General features: G+C 38.3%; 1 long non-coding RNA gene across 3 annotated transcripts in view; it reads left to right on the forward strand.

Moving 5' to 3' along the window:
* The first annotated feature begins 3,277 nt into the window (after positions 1-3,277).
* LOC149918012 (uncharacterized) overlaps positions 3,278-14,614 on the forward strand; it is a 34,045-nt gene continuing 22,708 nt past the window's right edge. For all 3 annotated transcript variants that reach the window (XR_016466284.1, XR_016466282.1, XR_016466283.1), the window contains exon 1: positions 3,278-3,349. This is a non-coding gene — a long non-coding RNA (uncharacterized LOC149918012). The remainder of the gene's footprint in view (positions 3,350-14,614) is intronic.

A 14,614-nucleotide genomic window follows, 5' to 3' on the forward strand; every position in this document is an offset into this window, starting at 1 on the left:
CAAACCTAAAAATCACAGTCATGTCACAAATAGAAAAGTGAATTGATATTTAAGTAAATTGGTATTTTCTTTCGTAAAGAGAACTGAAAAAAGAACTTCCACTGCAGCTGTAAACTTCAGAGTTGAATCAGTAGATAAAATGTGCAACTGATATATATATTAGAAGTAGGAACAGCATCTAAAACTCTTCCTGCAAAAGGAAGGTGTGAAAATGCCACAGACAAATCAATTCTCTATAGTCTCTGAAGAGTGGTGAATAAAGATAGATACACTTTAAAATGTCTACCTTCTTTTCACAAGTAATCTTTAATGTTACCTCATAAAAATGATAGTGTTTAATGCCTAAGTAATTGAGGTAGGTTATGCATTGCCAGGAACCTGTTAGGAAATCTTAATTGCTTTATAGGCCACTCAGTCAAGTTCAGGGTTTGCAAAGCAGCCTACCAAGTTAAAACTAAAATTGCCATAAACAATTTATATCAATAAGTCATGTATTTTTCCTGTTAGAGGTTTCATTTAAATATAGACTGAAGTAAGAACTGAAGCAGAGCATACTCATGAAGAAAAGCTGTGTGTTAAGTAGTTATACAGAACAAATGAATGCCAATTTTCTCTATAGTGTTTTGTTACCTGTAGTTATGACCAGCTAAGAGAGGATGGTGAGCAATAAAGAACATGGTATTATATAGCTGGATAACACTGTCAATCTTGAAGAAAGATGAAGAACTTAATTAACTGTATATATTTATATATGACTTCAGCTCCAATATATAATAATCCACCGTTAGGAGGTTAGAAACTGAGATGGTAGCAAATACACATCATAACAGTGGACTCATAATCCTCAGCCTTCTGGTTTTTTTCCACAGCAAAATTCTCAATTTCAAAATCCTCTCAGGTTGGTTTTGTTTCCAATTCTGTTTTATGTACCCTAGAAAGATTTTTTTTAATTCTTTGTTACAATTGAGGGGAAGATGGGTGATACTTCCTGAACAAATGCCATATTGAATTGCTGACTTAACAGAAAAGAAAGAGGAAGGAACATCTTTGATGTTAGGCCAGGAAGCATTTTACAGCCGTTCCCTTATCTCAGCCTCCAGTGATCCTGTCCCTGAAGCCTCTGGTAATCCTGTAAATTGGTTCATATGATGAGTATGCATATTTGCTGACTTCTCTGTCCTCAGACCTGATTTTCCTTTTCATAACCCTCATATAGGAAAGCTTAATTATATGTCAGAGAACATATAAGATTCTAAAAGGGCAGAGCCTTCTTTGCTTGATGCTTCAAAGATATAACTTGTTATACAGCTGAATTCAGATCATTGTCAACACTGAAGGCAACCGGGGCCACGACAAAAAATGTAGACATCTTTGGTTACCAAATAGATATTACCAAGTAAAAAGGAACCTCCTCTCCTTTACTACGAAAAGCAAACGCTGTTTTCTTACAATGTTATAAATTATCAGCACACTATCAAATGTTTTACAAATAAAGCTCTTTAGCATTAATTTCAAAAGACAGCTAGGGTTGAAAAGTCAGGAATTGTAAGTTTTGTGTAGATTTTCTGAGGACCTCAGGAAGTTTTACTGTTTTGGGTTTCAGCCTAGAGCCAGCATCTTGTGGATGGAAGTCAACATGCGAGTTCATAAGCTCTTTTTAGATGATTATCACAGTTAAGCCAGTTGTTAGCTCACTTGATTGAATGCCCTGTACTGAAGCTACAAATAGTGCATGGTCAACAGTGGGTGTGGCAAGACATCGATTAGGTGCTGTTATCTCAGACAAACAAAAATGAAAGGCTTCAAAGGTTTATTCTCCAATAATCAGTCACAGACCATTAAAAGGAAATTTGATTCAACCTATTCAGGGATATCAAATCACCCTTCAAATGGGAGATTGTTCTGGTTTGCATGTTGTTCCTACAGCACATTTTTGCTCTATGAGAGTTAGTTCTCAATGCACTGCATTTTGAGTATTGCCTTCAGCAGAATAGGTCTATTTTTATGTACAGAAAACTAATTGAGTGTTCTCAAACAATAAACTCAATCTTCAAAAATGCTATGATAAAAAAGTGTGCAAAAGGGGAAAAAAATACTAGGCAATGCAAACCTAAGCTATCACAAAGGGCTAAAACTATTTTCCCTAGCTAAAACTTGTGCCAGGATTAAATTCTCAGAAGTTAAAAAGCGCTGCTGATGAAGATATTGGGCTAATGAGCTTTTTCTTTGAGATGTTGTGAACAATATCCTATAGTATATTAATCAGTTTGGAGCTACTTTTTGGCAGAAAAAACTCCTGGAAGCTGTTGAAAAAGCCAAAACAGGAATGGAGTGATAACTTCTATGCAGTAATTCCCTGTTAATAATCACAATTTGAAGAACCAGGGTGTGTGCACCCTGAACTTCGGATTTTTTCCAAAATTTTGCAAAGATATATTGTTTTCATGGGGAAGGATTTTACCAGCAGGGTGACCAGCTGGTAAAATACCTGTAGGGAGTGTGGGGCACCACAGTGAATGCTCTGGCACAAGTCCCTTGCAGCCTGGCGTATGTTCCCATGGCGAAGCAAACTTACAGAACAGGTGTTAAATGTCAACATTTTTAATGCACATAGAAAGAAAATATTTCAAAAAAAAAAAAAAAAAAAAATTGAAACCCAATTAAAAAAAAAAAAAGCAATAAAAAATATATGACTATTTTTCAACCAGCACGGATCAAAGTCAATACAAATTAGTATTTCTCTCTTTTATCATTGCCATAGCCAAACACTTCCCTCCTATCCCATTATTCATTACTTCTGTGATTCCTCAATGACATGTTGGGGAGCTACACCACAGCAAGAGAAAAGACACTAGTGAGAATGTATCTTTCCCTTCTACACAGACATCTGCATGAATAGGTACACTTGCTATTCATTGCCAAAATGCCCTTTGCTTAATTCAAGTTTTCAAATAATGACCTATTTTTTTTCAGTTGTTGTAAGAGAGAATTTAATCTTGTTCAAGTAGAATTCTATCAAACACTCAGAAGGATGCAAAGACTGGTATGAGAAGATGAAGAAGCACTTGGACATTTACATTCACTTGGACATTTACATTGGTTACTCTGATGACAATAATTAGGACTGGAAGATGAGTGTAGCAGAAATGCTAAGTCATGGTCTGAACCAGTGATTGAGCACCTGGTGGGAAGACAGGGCCAACCCAGGGGAGCTCAGGTGCATGCAGTGCACCTTTCTGATAGAAGGGGTGGAGACAGGTCCCACCCCTTCCCAGACCTCATTTAAGGGTTGGCAGTGGAGACAAGGATACCTTGCTGGAGTTCCTTGCCTACCTGAGGCTTTCTGAAGGTAAATAGCTTGTTGTGTTTTTTTTTGTTTTTTTTGTTTTTTTTTTTTTCTTCTGTGCCCGAGTCTGTTGCATTTGAGCAAGTTTTCTCTTGCTGCAACCTAGGACTTTGCTATTCTGCTGTAATTGCTGTGCTTTCTGTGGTGTTACAGTGTTATAATGGCACATTTTTCCTATGATCCTGTATATCCAAACATGCTTCTATCTCACACAACTGAAATTAAAGCACAGTGGAAAAAGATAAAGTTTTCTGGATGTAAATAACCATCTTCCAGTAATGGTTTTTCCTAACTGGTTAGTTCTCACTATTCATATGACAGTGTTATATAAATATTAAGTAAATTTATTTAATAGATTCTCATTTGTCAGCTATGATTTCTCAAAGATTCCTGCCTTTTTGGTGAAACATGGCTTATATTGAAGGACCGTGCTCAGATCCGAACACAATATTCCCATTGATTACTGTTGATACACCCTCCCTTGTATAATCAGTGTAGATATCAGTTTTAGTTTTTGCTTACCTAGCAGTATTTTGCTGCAAGTATTATAGCTTGGTATGAGAAATGTAAAGGATAAGTGAGTTCCATGTTTGTACATCCGTGTTTCTTCTATTTGTGTGCTAGAGTATTTTAATATATTGGTGTTACTGAGAAAAACTTAAAGAGCTGTGAGATTCTCTGACAAAAAATATTATGGAACTGCCTTTAAGTAGATGTAATTTATGGCAGGAATACTGAGATTAAAGAGATAATCTAAACTAATCCAGGCTGAGTTGTGCGGTTGATACAATGGAGGGAAGGGAAGCCATCCAGAGGGACCTGGACAGGCTAGAGAAGTGGGGCTATGTGAACTTAACAAGGTTCAACAAGGCCAAGAGCAAGGTGCTGCACTTGGGTTGGGGCAATCCCAGGTATTTATACAGACTGGGGGAAGAACCCCTTGAGAGCAGCCCTGCAGAGAAGGACTTGGGGGTCCTGGTGGACGAGAAGCTGGACATGAGCCAGCAGTGTGCGCTTGCAGCCCAGAAGGCCAACTGTGTGCTGGGCTGCATGAAAAAAGGGGTGGCCAGCAGGGAGAGGGAGGTGATTGTCCCCCTCTGCTCGGCTCTTGTGAGGCCCCATCTGCAGCACTGCGTCCAGGCCTGGGGCCCCCAGCACAGGAAGGACGTGGAGCTCTTGGAGCGGGTCCTCCATCCCTGCAGGCATTCAAGGCAAGGCTGGATGTGGCTCTGGGCAGGCTGGTCTGCTGGTTGGTGACCCTGCACATAGCAGGGGGTTGGAACTGGATGAGCATTGTGGTCACTTTCAACCCAGGCCATTCTAGGATAGTAATCCTTTCCATGTAAGGTTTCTCCGTGGATAAATAAAATAAAATATATGCATCATTCATATCGAAGCACTGAAGGCATTAATTTTCTAATTTCTTCTTTAAACAATAGAATTTCTGATTTGAGAACTGCTGTGGGTTATTAAGGTAATTCTTGGAAGAGATAGTGTTTATTTGTTATGGTAAATGGAAAAAATGAAAAATGTCTTTAAACCAGGAAAAGTTCTCATACATTTTTTTTGGTAAAATTCTTTTCAAGCTTAAGCTGAGATGTGAAGTGCCAGTCTCTAAGAGCATAGAGCAGTCAATGAAACCCTAAAGAAGGTGCATGTAAATGCTCCTGACTGAGGAGTTATAGCAGTTAAAAGGTGGGAGGAATTGAAGTTGTTTATTTTTTTTAATTGTTTTTCTTTGAACAAGAAATTATCAGTCTTAGTTGTAATGTTTGTATGCATATTGTAAGACTTTGGTTGTGTTGCATCACCTGTGGTATAAAGCCAGGACAAAAACTTACAAGTGATATTTGATGGAGAGGATGAATTTTCTGGTCCCATTGGAAGAACTGCCTCTGACTTCAGGGTTCCACCTGTTCATTTCAGTGTAAACATACATAAATCCACTCTGAAAAATTCAAGACCGTCTTTGTGATTCTCTGTCTTTTCCTTGAGTTTAATCAGCATTGAAGTCAAAGACCAGACAGAGAACAGAAACAGACTCTTCTATGAGGTGCTAGCACTATTAATAAGAGGAGAAAACCTGGCTGTTCTGTAGCAACTGAATGGTTGCTATCTTGATTAATTACCAGCTTCAAAATAGCATATCTGACCAAGCTTCTAAAGGAAAGGAGCCTGATATCATTCTGACCATTATTCGAAAATATAACCCATTTTTCTCACTTTTAAAAGACAAGTAGGAATTAGAAGGGTTAAAACATACAGTGTTCCCTCCAGGCAATCGTAACCATTTCGCTACAGAAAATTACAACTAGTAAGGCTTTGAGTTCTTCAAATTGCTTGCAAATGCATATTGCTGCAGAGTCTGTCAAAGTGGTAAGAATTTCAATGTCTAAAGACCTGGCAGGCAAGGGAAGGGTGGTTTGGTGGGATCAGGTTCTCCCAGGTAGCCCAGCAGAACATGATGTTTTATATCCTACTCTCTTGAACCCATTACTGGAACAGGGTTGAGTATATTACTCACCATAGGTAGCAGCCTAGTCAAAGAAACTTTTTTTGAAAGGGCATATTAATACTCAGAGGACATTTGGGAGGTCTCTCAGTTTGATGTGATTTTTTTTCTTTCTTGTTTATTGTGTGTGTCAAACATTTTGAATGCTAAAATAAACTGCAAAGAGGTGGGTTAGTGGTGAAAGAACAAATAGTAGGGAATATGTACACAAGAAAGGCAGTTAGAGATCTGTCACTTATCACAAAAAAACACAGGATAATAAGGTACAAATTGGCTTTGAAAACTCTGCTCTTTTCAAATGTTCTCCTATTTATGGTGGATTATGCAAGAGCAAGATTTTGGTGAAGAATTCTTACAAAAGAGTAGATATTTTCAGTTATTTTTTCAAGCTTTCCCTTAAACATATTTATCCATATATAATTAATATCAGAATTTCTTAGAGTATGAATTGAGAGAGATTCTAACACTGCCCTAATATCTTCCAGAAATTCCAAGTATGGAATCATATGTCACAAATGATATGATGTTCTTTATGACCCATTAGCGTGAAACAGATTTAGGGTATTATTATTTATCAGCTCTGCCTAAATGTAGTCCTTCATAAATTGGGAAAAAAGAAAATATTATTGGCTCATTCAAGACCTTAGGTAGCTCTTCTCAGTTTCTACCAAATACAAGTAAATTAAATGAAGACCGAATCAATGAAACAACTTCCAATTTTGTTTGAGCTCAAGAAATACATTACATGAAGTAGTCTATGATACTGCATCTGCATCACAGATACAGTCTTTATCACTGGCATATACGTTTGTATCTTAGACACTCAAAATTTAATGCTGAAGAAGCTTGCAAAAAAAAAAAAAGTTTGCATAGCAGGGTGAAGAGCTATGAATGTGCCTTTTGTCTGTGGGTACTGTGATGCTTGAAGGGAGTGGTTGGACTTCAACAGTTTATGCCTAACAAAGATTTATCTTGATTAGAAAATTAAGTAGCTAAAGGGGGATCAGTGCACAAGACAAGTTTTGCCATAAAAGTTATAAGAAAAAGTTAAAACCTTAACATTAGCCTTAGTGCTGCAGTGCCAGCAAGAAAACATCACCAGAAAACTTCCTTATAGAGGACACAAAAGCCATCCAATAGGTGCAGTAGTTTATCACAGAATTGCAGAATGGCCCTGGTTGGAAGGGACTTCAAGAATCATGAATCTCCAACCCCCCTGCCACAGGGTAGGGGGTTATTATCAGTAGGGTAATGATTTGGGAAATTACATATTCAGTGCTCATATCTCCCATATTGTCTGCAAATAAACTCCTCTGGGAGGCGATATGGGCAGGAGTGAGGAGGTGCTCTCTCTGATGAATATGAAGGAATCAGCACAGGACTGCTTGGCTCTTTAATTCTTCCTTTGCAGGACAGGGCACAATTTCTCTGGGCCCTCCATCACTGCATGCAAAGCCAGATAGGTGCTCTAAAACTCCACTTCTACTTCAGAGTAGCTTGAACCATCACCCATGAGCCCTTATCTCAAATGTTCTAGAAATACTTCACAGCATTGTATAATCCAGTTCCTTGATAAGAATCTCGAAGGGAGGCACAGAATATGAAGGGATAGAAGAGAAACTGTCTTCAATGAGCACACATGGCTCTCTGTCATAACAAATTACCCTGTGATGCTCGTGATTAATTGTGCTGCCACTTGTTGTATCACAGTGCAGTAATGCAAGCCAAACAAGCAGAATGCAAGACTGTCTGCAAAATTAGTAAGCTTTTTGCAATTCATATTTATCACTGTCTGCCAGCTGTGATAGTCCTTCAACATATATGTGATCTTGCCTGTGGTGTCCTGAATTAAAATGGATCGTAAAGAGCCCTGGTTCAGCACAGGGCCAGTGAGCCTATGCAAGCTGACAAGCCAGAAGGTACTACAAATTAAAATGAATTTGTGCCAGTCACTTCTTGAGCTAATTGTGATTTTGTCCCACTCTGCCTTTCCTTTAAGATATTCCATCACCAGGCTTTTCTATGTATGCAGTCATTTTTTTAATTCTTTGCAGACATCTTAGAACAGAATAATGTAGTTCTGTCGGAAGGGACCTTCAAAGGTCACCAAGACCAACTGCTTGAGAACTTCAGAGCTACCCAAAAGATCAAACATTGTACTGAGGGCATTTTCCAAATGCCTCGTGAACACTGACTGGCATCAGGCATCAGCTACTTCTCTAGGAAGCCTATTCCAGTGTTTGACCGTCCTCACGAAACAGAGATGTTTCTGTTGACCAGTTCCTTGATTCTCTTGTAATTGAGATACTCTTCTTTCTTGTACTTATATTATGCATATGCTTCTACATTACTAATATCACCAAGCCTGAGTTAAAACAGCACAGCAGAAATCCTAATCCAAACAGGTTACAAACTGTTCAAGTCAAAATAGGAGTTGCAATTTAAGGCACAAAATTAACCACAAGCTTCCTGTTACCAGCATTTGTAGAATAATCCTTCTGCCTCGGACAAAAAGCTATTTAGATATACATTGAGAAAAGCACATAATCTGAACAAAAACGTTCCTAAAATACCATGTTGTGACACTTATTACTAGTTTATCTTCTGGTGTTTTGATTTTGCTTCTTTTCAGTTTTTTGAAGGCAAAAGGAAATATGTCAAAGCTTTCTGAGACTGAAATTTGGAGGCAAACTTGGAAATTACATCCCTCATGGCAGATCAAATTTCTGAAGTGTTATTAGGAATTTAGATAACCTTTGAACACTTAAACTTTAATATTTACTGAGCTTTGCCCTCCCTTGGGGTGCTACTATGGGAAGGACAATTCTGCCAAACTGAGTGCTTTAGAGAAATCCTTTTTCTCACATCAAGGAAGGCTGTAACATTGGCTTCAGTAGTAGGTGCAAGTATTTTTTGATCTCCAGCTCCAGACTGAAAGCATAATCAATAGGAACTAGAATTACTGTGCCTTTTTTTCCCACTTTCTGGAAGAGTAGGTCAGTTTCTGAGTGATGTAGATATATACAAGCACTGTATGCACTGCACAGCTGCACTGCAGCCACTCCACCTGCTTATCTACAGTTAGTGCACAGACTTAGTTTGCTATAAGGAATCCCATATATTTCCACGTGACAAACCACTGGCTGCAGAACATTTCTCTAGAGTCCTTACTATTACCTTCAATACAAGGCTTCAGTTTCCCATGCATTGTTCGGTTGAGGTAAGAGCTTTGATTTTTCTGCTCAGCAGGGGACTATGATCCTTTTGTAGGAACAGTCACACACTGAGCTACAAACGGTTGGGACAAAATGATGTGCAAAAGTATATGACAGCTAACTAGGAGTATGTTACATGAGTCAGGGGCTGCATCAAGAAGAGACAAAATGTGTAATTCAGCTTCCAGTCAAAAATATTTAAGTGAATGTATTTTTTCCTGCTCAAGATAGAGCAGAAATTATGCAGAAATACAGACAGATCTTTAGAATTATTACAGTTCCCCTGAGGAAAAAAAGAGTGGGGTTTTTGGAAGAAAAACAGAAGCATGAAGCTCTGCTCCTGGAAAGAAATTTGTTACTTAGCTTATTAATGGAGGGCGTAAAAACAACAACTGAAGGTAGTAAAGAGAAAATTCAGGACAAATAGATGAAAAAGTGGTGATTTCAGTCCTTTTCTGTAAACTTTTTCAATTAACTTGAGAAACCACTAGTAAAGATACAGAGGCAACTGACATATAAAGACATGCAAGGATTCATCAGAATTTTCTGATACATCGCTTTGCTTTTTTAATACTTGAAAACAAATTTCTTGCTTTCTGGAAACCCTAATTTTACCTTATTTGATTTTTTTTTTTTTCTTTTTTTCTTAGTAATGAATCTCTGAATTCCACACGGAATAGATGTGGACTGTGATAGAGGATATATACCAGAGAAATATACCAGGGTTAACTTCAATCCATATTATTTTTTCTGCAGCTCTGAGCAGTCAGGGGAAAAAAAGAAAAGATGAGTTCTGGAGACATGATAAATTTCCTGAATTAGAAGAGAATCCACTGATGTCAGTGCTCTGTTTAACAGGAAAATAATTAAAATGTGTTTAATAAATGCTAGCTCTTGGGCTTAAGCACTTTGCTGGGTGCAGCTTTCTGTGCTTTCCATCAGGTTGCTTTGGGCAGGAACAGCGTGTCATGCTGCTGGCAGGATACTCATTGGGGAGGAGAGATGGGCTCCAGGAACTGTATTTGTTCATTCATCTCACCTGGTCACCATTTGATCCTAAATACTAAAAGAACAATGTCTATATGGGTGAGCCTGAAGAAGCCAACAGCCTGCTGGTCTGCTCAGCACGTGAATCCTGGCTGCACTGTGGGTATGGCAAAGGGAAGACACAACCACGTCAAAACAGAGATGCTTTTGGACAGTTAGGAAAGCAGCCTTTAAGAGCACATCAGAAGCAGAGGTATTTACTGTGTGCTGCATGGGGAACCGACTGGGAGAATTTTGTGACTAATCAATACAAGGCTCGTTTGCTTTGTATTTGTATGGCATTTCTATGACTTAATCATAACCTAGTTGTGCCTTTTGTAGAAGCTAAGAGAAGGTGCTATTAGATGACATAATTTAGAATACATTTTTAATCAAATTATTTCTTAGAAGCATTTATAGAGTGATATCTTACCTTGGATTCACCGCAGTAGTATCCAATTACTCACTGAAATTATCAGTGTTAGTTTACCCTTAAATATCCTTTTCTCAAGATAACTAGATCTCAATGAACACATTCTCCTGAAATACTATGTCCTCTTTCACAACTCCTACACACACTTTGCTGGAACTGGTATGAATTACTCTTGGGCTATCTTCAAGGAGCAAACCTTGTCAACCCTGCTCAGATTTGTGACAACTCACAGTAACTAGCTGCAATAATTTCTGAGAGCTTCCTCTTCTCAGGTCTCTGCCAAGTTACAAAATCACACAGTCCTTCTGCAACATAATTGACACTGACAGCAATTAAAACTGAGAAGTTCTTCCCGTAATCTTTCACTCCAGAAAGGGCAGTGACCTTGCTGAAAGGCAGTCAATACTGTCAGAGTAGGAGACATCCCTCTGGTCACTCCTCTGCTGCAGTCCATCAGTGGCTCAGTTCCCTAGTTTGAGTTATTAATTTCTTGCCTTGCGTGTGAAAGCTAATTGCTCCATGTGACAAACTACGTTCAGCTGCTGCAGTGATGCACACGAAGGGAACACAAGATGGAGAAAAAATATGAATAGTAAAGCATAGCAGCTGTTGCCAGGCCATGTCTCTAGATCCAGTTTTTGTTGCTACTTCAGGGAAGCATTGCAGAAGGTCCCGTTATGCAACACGGAGCCTTAGGATATGTAAAGCAGATGTAGTAAAACCTGGCACCAAGCAAAGCACAAATATGACCCTGTCCCAAACTGATTATTAAACACCACATTAATTTTCCCTATAGCTCTGAAGTCTGAATCAGTCCAAATCCTGATCTCTACTGATTCAGCACAATTTTACACCAGCAAGGGCAGGAAAAGGTCATAAACTTAGCCCTGGGTGACTTGATACAGCATAAGCCATGCTTAAACACATAAATGACAAATTCTGTATTTGTTGAGTGATCTTGTCTCCTTTTTGAAGAGACAGGAATTGTTTGTATTTATGATGTCTCCAAAGCAGGTTATTCTTTATTCTAATGTCCAGCAATGAATTTGGTTTGCAGGGATTGTGTCTGATACATCTAAATTTCTTTTAGTGAAAGAGAGGGTTCTTTGGAGTTCACAAGCACAAGGAGTAAATGATATCTCATGCTACAACATAAAGATTTGAAACAACCCCTAAGATATAGTTTCATTTTATTGTGCAGTCTTCTGATTCATACCTAATCTGAAGCAACAAAAATATAAGGATGAGTTCTGACATCTTTCTACTTCTTTATAATTATTTTCCGTCAAATTACTTGTGATTGTGTTGATTAAAGTTTTCCTTCAGTTTTGCCTGTAGCTGGAACGCATTTCTCATTTATAGAGTTTGACTTTGTTCTGTCATTTTGTAATGTCATTAAGCATATATTTAATGTTTGTTTATAGGGATGAAAGTGAATTCTATTACATCCACAGAGCTATTAAAAACTGCGTTCTCTCAGCAGCCCCTGTCATTGCTGAATTCTGGTTCTCTGAACACAAGAGAGCTTTATTTCTGATCTTTTCTCACATTTATTTTTTTTTCCCATGCACAGAAGCGTGCTGGAACATATATATACGTGATTTTGAAATGTCATGCTCAAGAACTGAAAATAATTTTTGATGGGCAGCAAATGTAGAAGCTATACGTGGTTGTTAGCTTCCTTTTGGTGAGAAGTAAGATATAGATTGTTTTCTTATGTAGAGAGGGCAGAGGAAAGATGGAATGGTTTTTCCACAGCTGAAAAGCAGCAATACTTTGGTAGTCTTCACTATGAAAGCAAACTTCTGAGCCCGCATCCCACTGTGGCTGTAAGAATACAAGGTAAGGAGGAGGACAGCAAATGAAGGCTGAAAACTTGGGAGAAAACATTGATTTCTCCTTGTTTCAGGCTGACAGATCCAACTAAACCTGAAGTCTAACTACACTAAATACAGCACGTTACCTGGTGGTGACAAGATTTCCTAGTAGATTTGCCCCTGGCAGAGCAACTGCAAGAGTTATGCCTACTCTTGGTATCAGCAGAAGCCTTCCTTCCAGAGTCCTGTGGCCAACTCTCTGTTTTGCTTAGTTGAGTCCCTCAGCTTTACCTTTCAGAATTTTTGGCTTAAAATTAAGAGTTGTGTTAGTAAACATTGGTGCAATAGGAAAATCTATGAAACTGAAGAGTTATTACTTCCATCTGACTAAAAAAACATGCTGCTCTCTGTTCCTTCTGGCTGTGGACCAAGACACCATGGGCTTGCAGTCTGTCCTCTTCAAGATGTGTTGCTGCAGTCTCTTCCCTCCCACCGATGCAGGGAACAGAACACGTCGCATCGATTCTGCACACACATCCTGACGATCCATCGCCTACCAGATCCTTTTTCAGGCCTCCTTATTCAATCCGTCAGTTCTTTAAAAGGCTCTGCTTGATATATTTCCCCCTGCTGTTCCAGAAGTTTTCTGCTATCAGCCAATATAACCATTAGGAAAGGTGAAAATTTGTCTTAAAAAAAAAAAATAATAATAATTTTTGCTTTAATTCATATTTAGGGTTCAAAAGGAAAAAATGTAGAAAAAGCTTAAAGATATTAGTAATAGTGTTATTGTTGCTATTTAGTCCTCCAGCATCTAATGAGAACAGGAAATAGAATTGCTTAATTTCATAAACTTACACTCGTAGCAGGTTACAATCCTTATATTAGTTTCTCTAGTTCTCCAGCTCATTATTCCAATCCATACCTTGTTCATTCTCCCAGCTTACTAACACTTTAAATTCTGCACTTGAATTGTTGGGTGCATGTTTGCATCTTAATTCTGAGACATATGGAGAAAAAACCCTTTTATTTACAACTCAACAATTCTGGTATTGCATTTCCAGCCATTTCATTTTCTCCTTTAGTTAGAGAAATGCAATTGGTTAATACATATTCATACATATTTCCTATGCTGAATATCTCCATCTCTAATAGCAACTAGATTTGTTGTTACTGAAAAGCAAAGGATCTGTGCTAACTTCATAAATATTAGAAACCTTTTCTGTGTGATACCTAACACTGTCTAATTACATATAAAGCAGAACTGTATAAGTCTTAAGCATTTTTCCAGCTCACAATGTAATTTTGTTTACTTCTAACAAGTAATCCATTCCTGCAGTTATTTTACTTTCACAACAGATTTCTGGGTTTTTTTTAGGTAAAAAAGGGGGAGGGCAGTGTGCTTTTTATACAAGATACTTTATAATTTCAAGATACTTTGTCAATGAAAAAACCTTTGATGAAACAGTCCTGAGGAAAGGAATGCGCCATAAGGGAGCCACAGGAAAAATGGAAAAAAAGAGCTAAACCTTTGTACAAATAGCTGAGCTTTCCTCCTGATAAATTAGGGTTTCTAGAAGGATCCCAATATCTCCACCCTAATGATGTCACAGCTGTTTGCAATGAGTGATCAGGGAACTATCTATGGAGCCTTCCTCTGATGATCCTTTCCCATCAGATCCTTGAAAAAGACCGTATCGTTCCTTGAATGCTTAATTCAGAGTTGAAGTTCTGTTATTCAGGTCTGTGCTTCTTTCCCCGTTCTCTGTGGCAGAAGAGAAAGGGAAGAAGATGAAATAATGAAGTGGAAAGGTACTGAAAAAATAACGATGAATATTGAGAACTGACAATCCTTAACAACATGTCAAGAAATTCGATCATGAACTTAGCTGCCATTGCCACTCAATGCCTTAGCAGTCTGGGGATGCCTTGTCAGTTCAATTATTATTCTTGCCTCTCTAGTCCTTCTTGTGCCGAGGTCTCTGGTGCACACTGCTTAGTCAGAATGAACTCACAGCTCTCAATAACCTGCTGTGTTACAGCTTCCATTTCAAACCTTTGTATTTTTCTTCCTGTTTGCTTTCCTGATGCAAGATATATAAATTACTTATTAACCTTTAAAGAGACGGGCAGATTTCTGATGGGTGGATTTTTAGGGGTTTTAAATGTTCCTTTTATTTTCCAAGCCTGCTCTCTCTGGTGTCCTTACAAGGTACTATCTTGGCAATGGGAATGGTGTACACAATTGTCAACAGTTCTTTAAGC

Source organism: Phasianus colchicus, chromosome 4 (genome assembly GCF_987193195.1).
Source record: "Phasianus colchicus chromosome 4, bPhaCol1.hap1.1, whole genome shotgun sequence".
NCBI lineage: Eukaryota > Metazoa > Chordata > Aves > Galliformes > Phasianidae > Phasianus > Phasianus colchicus.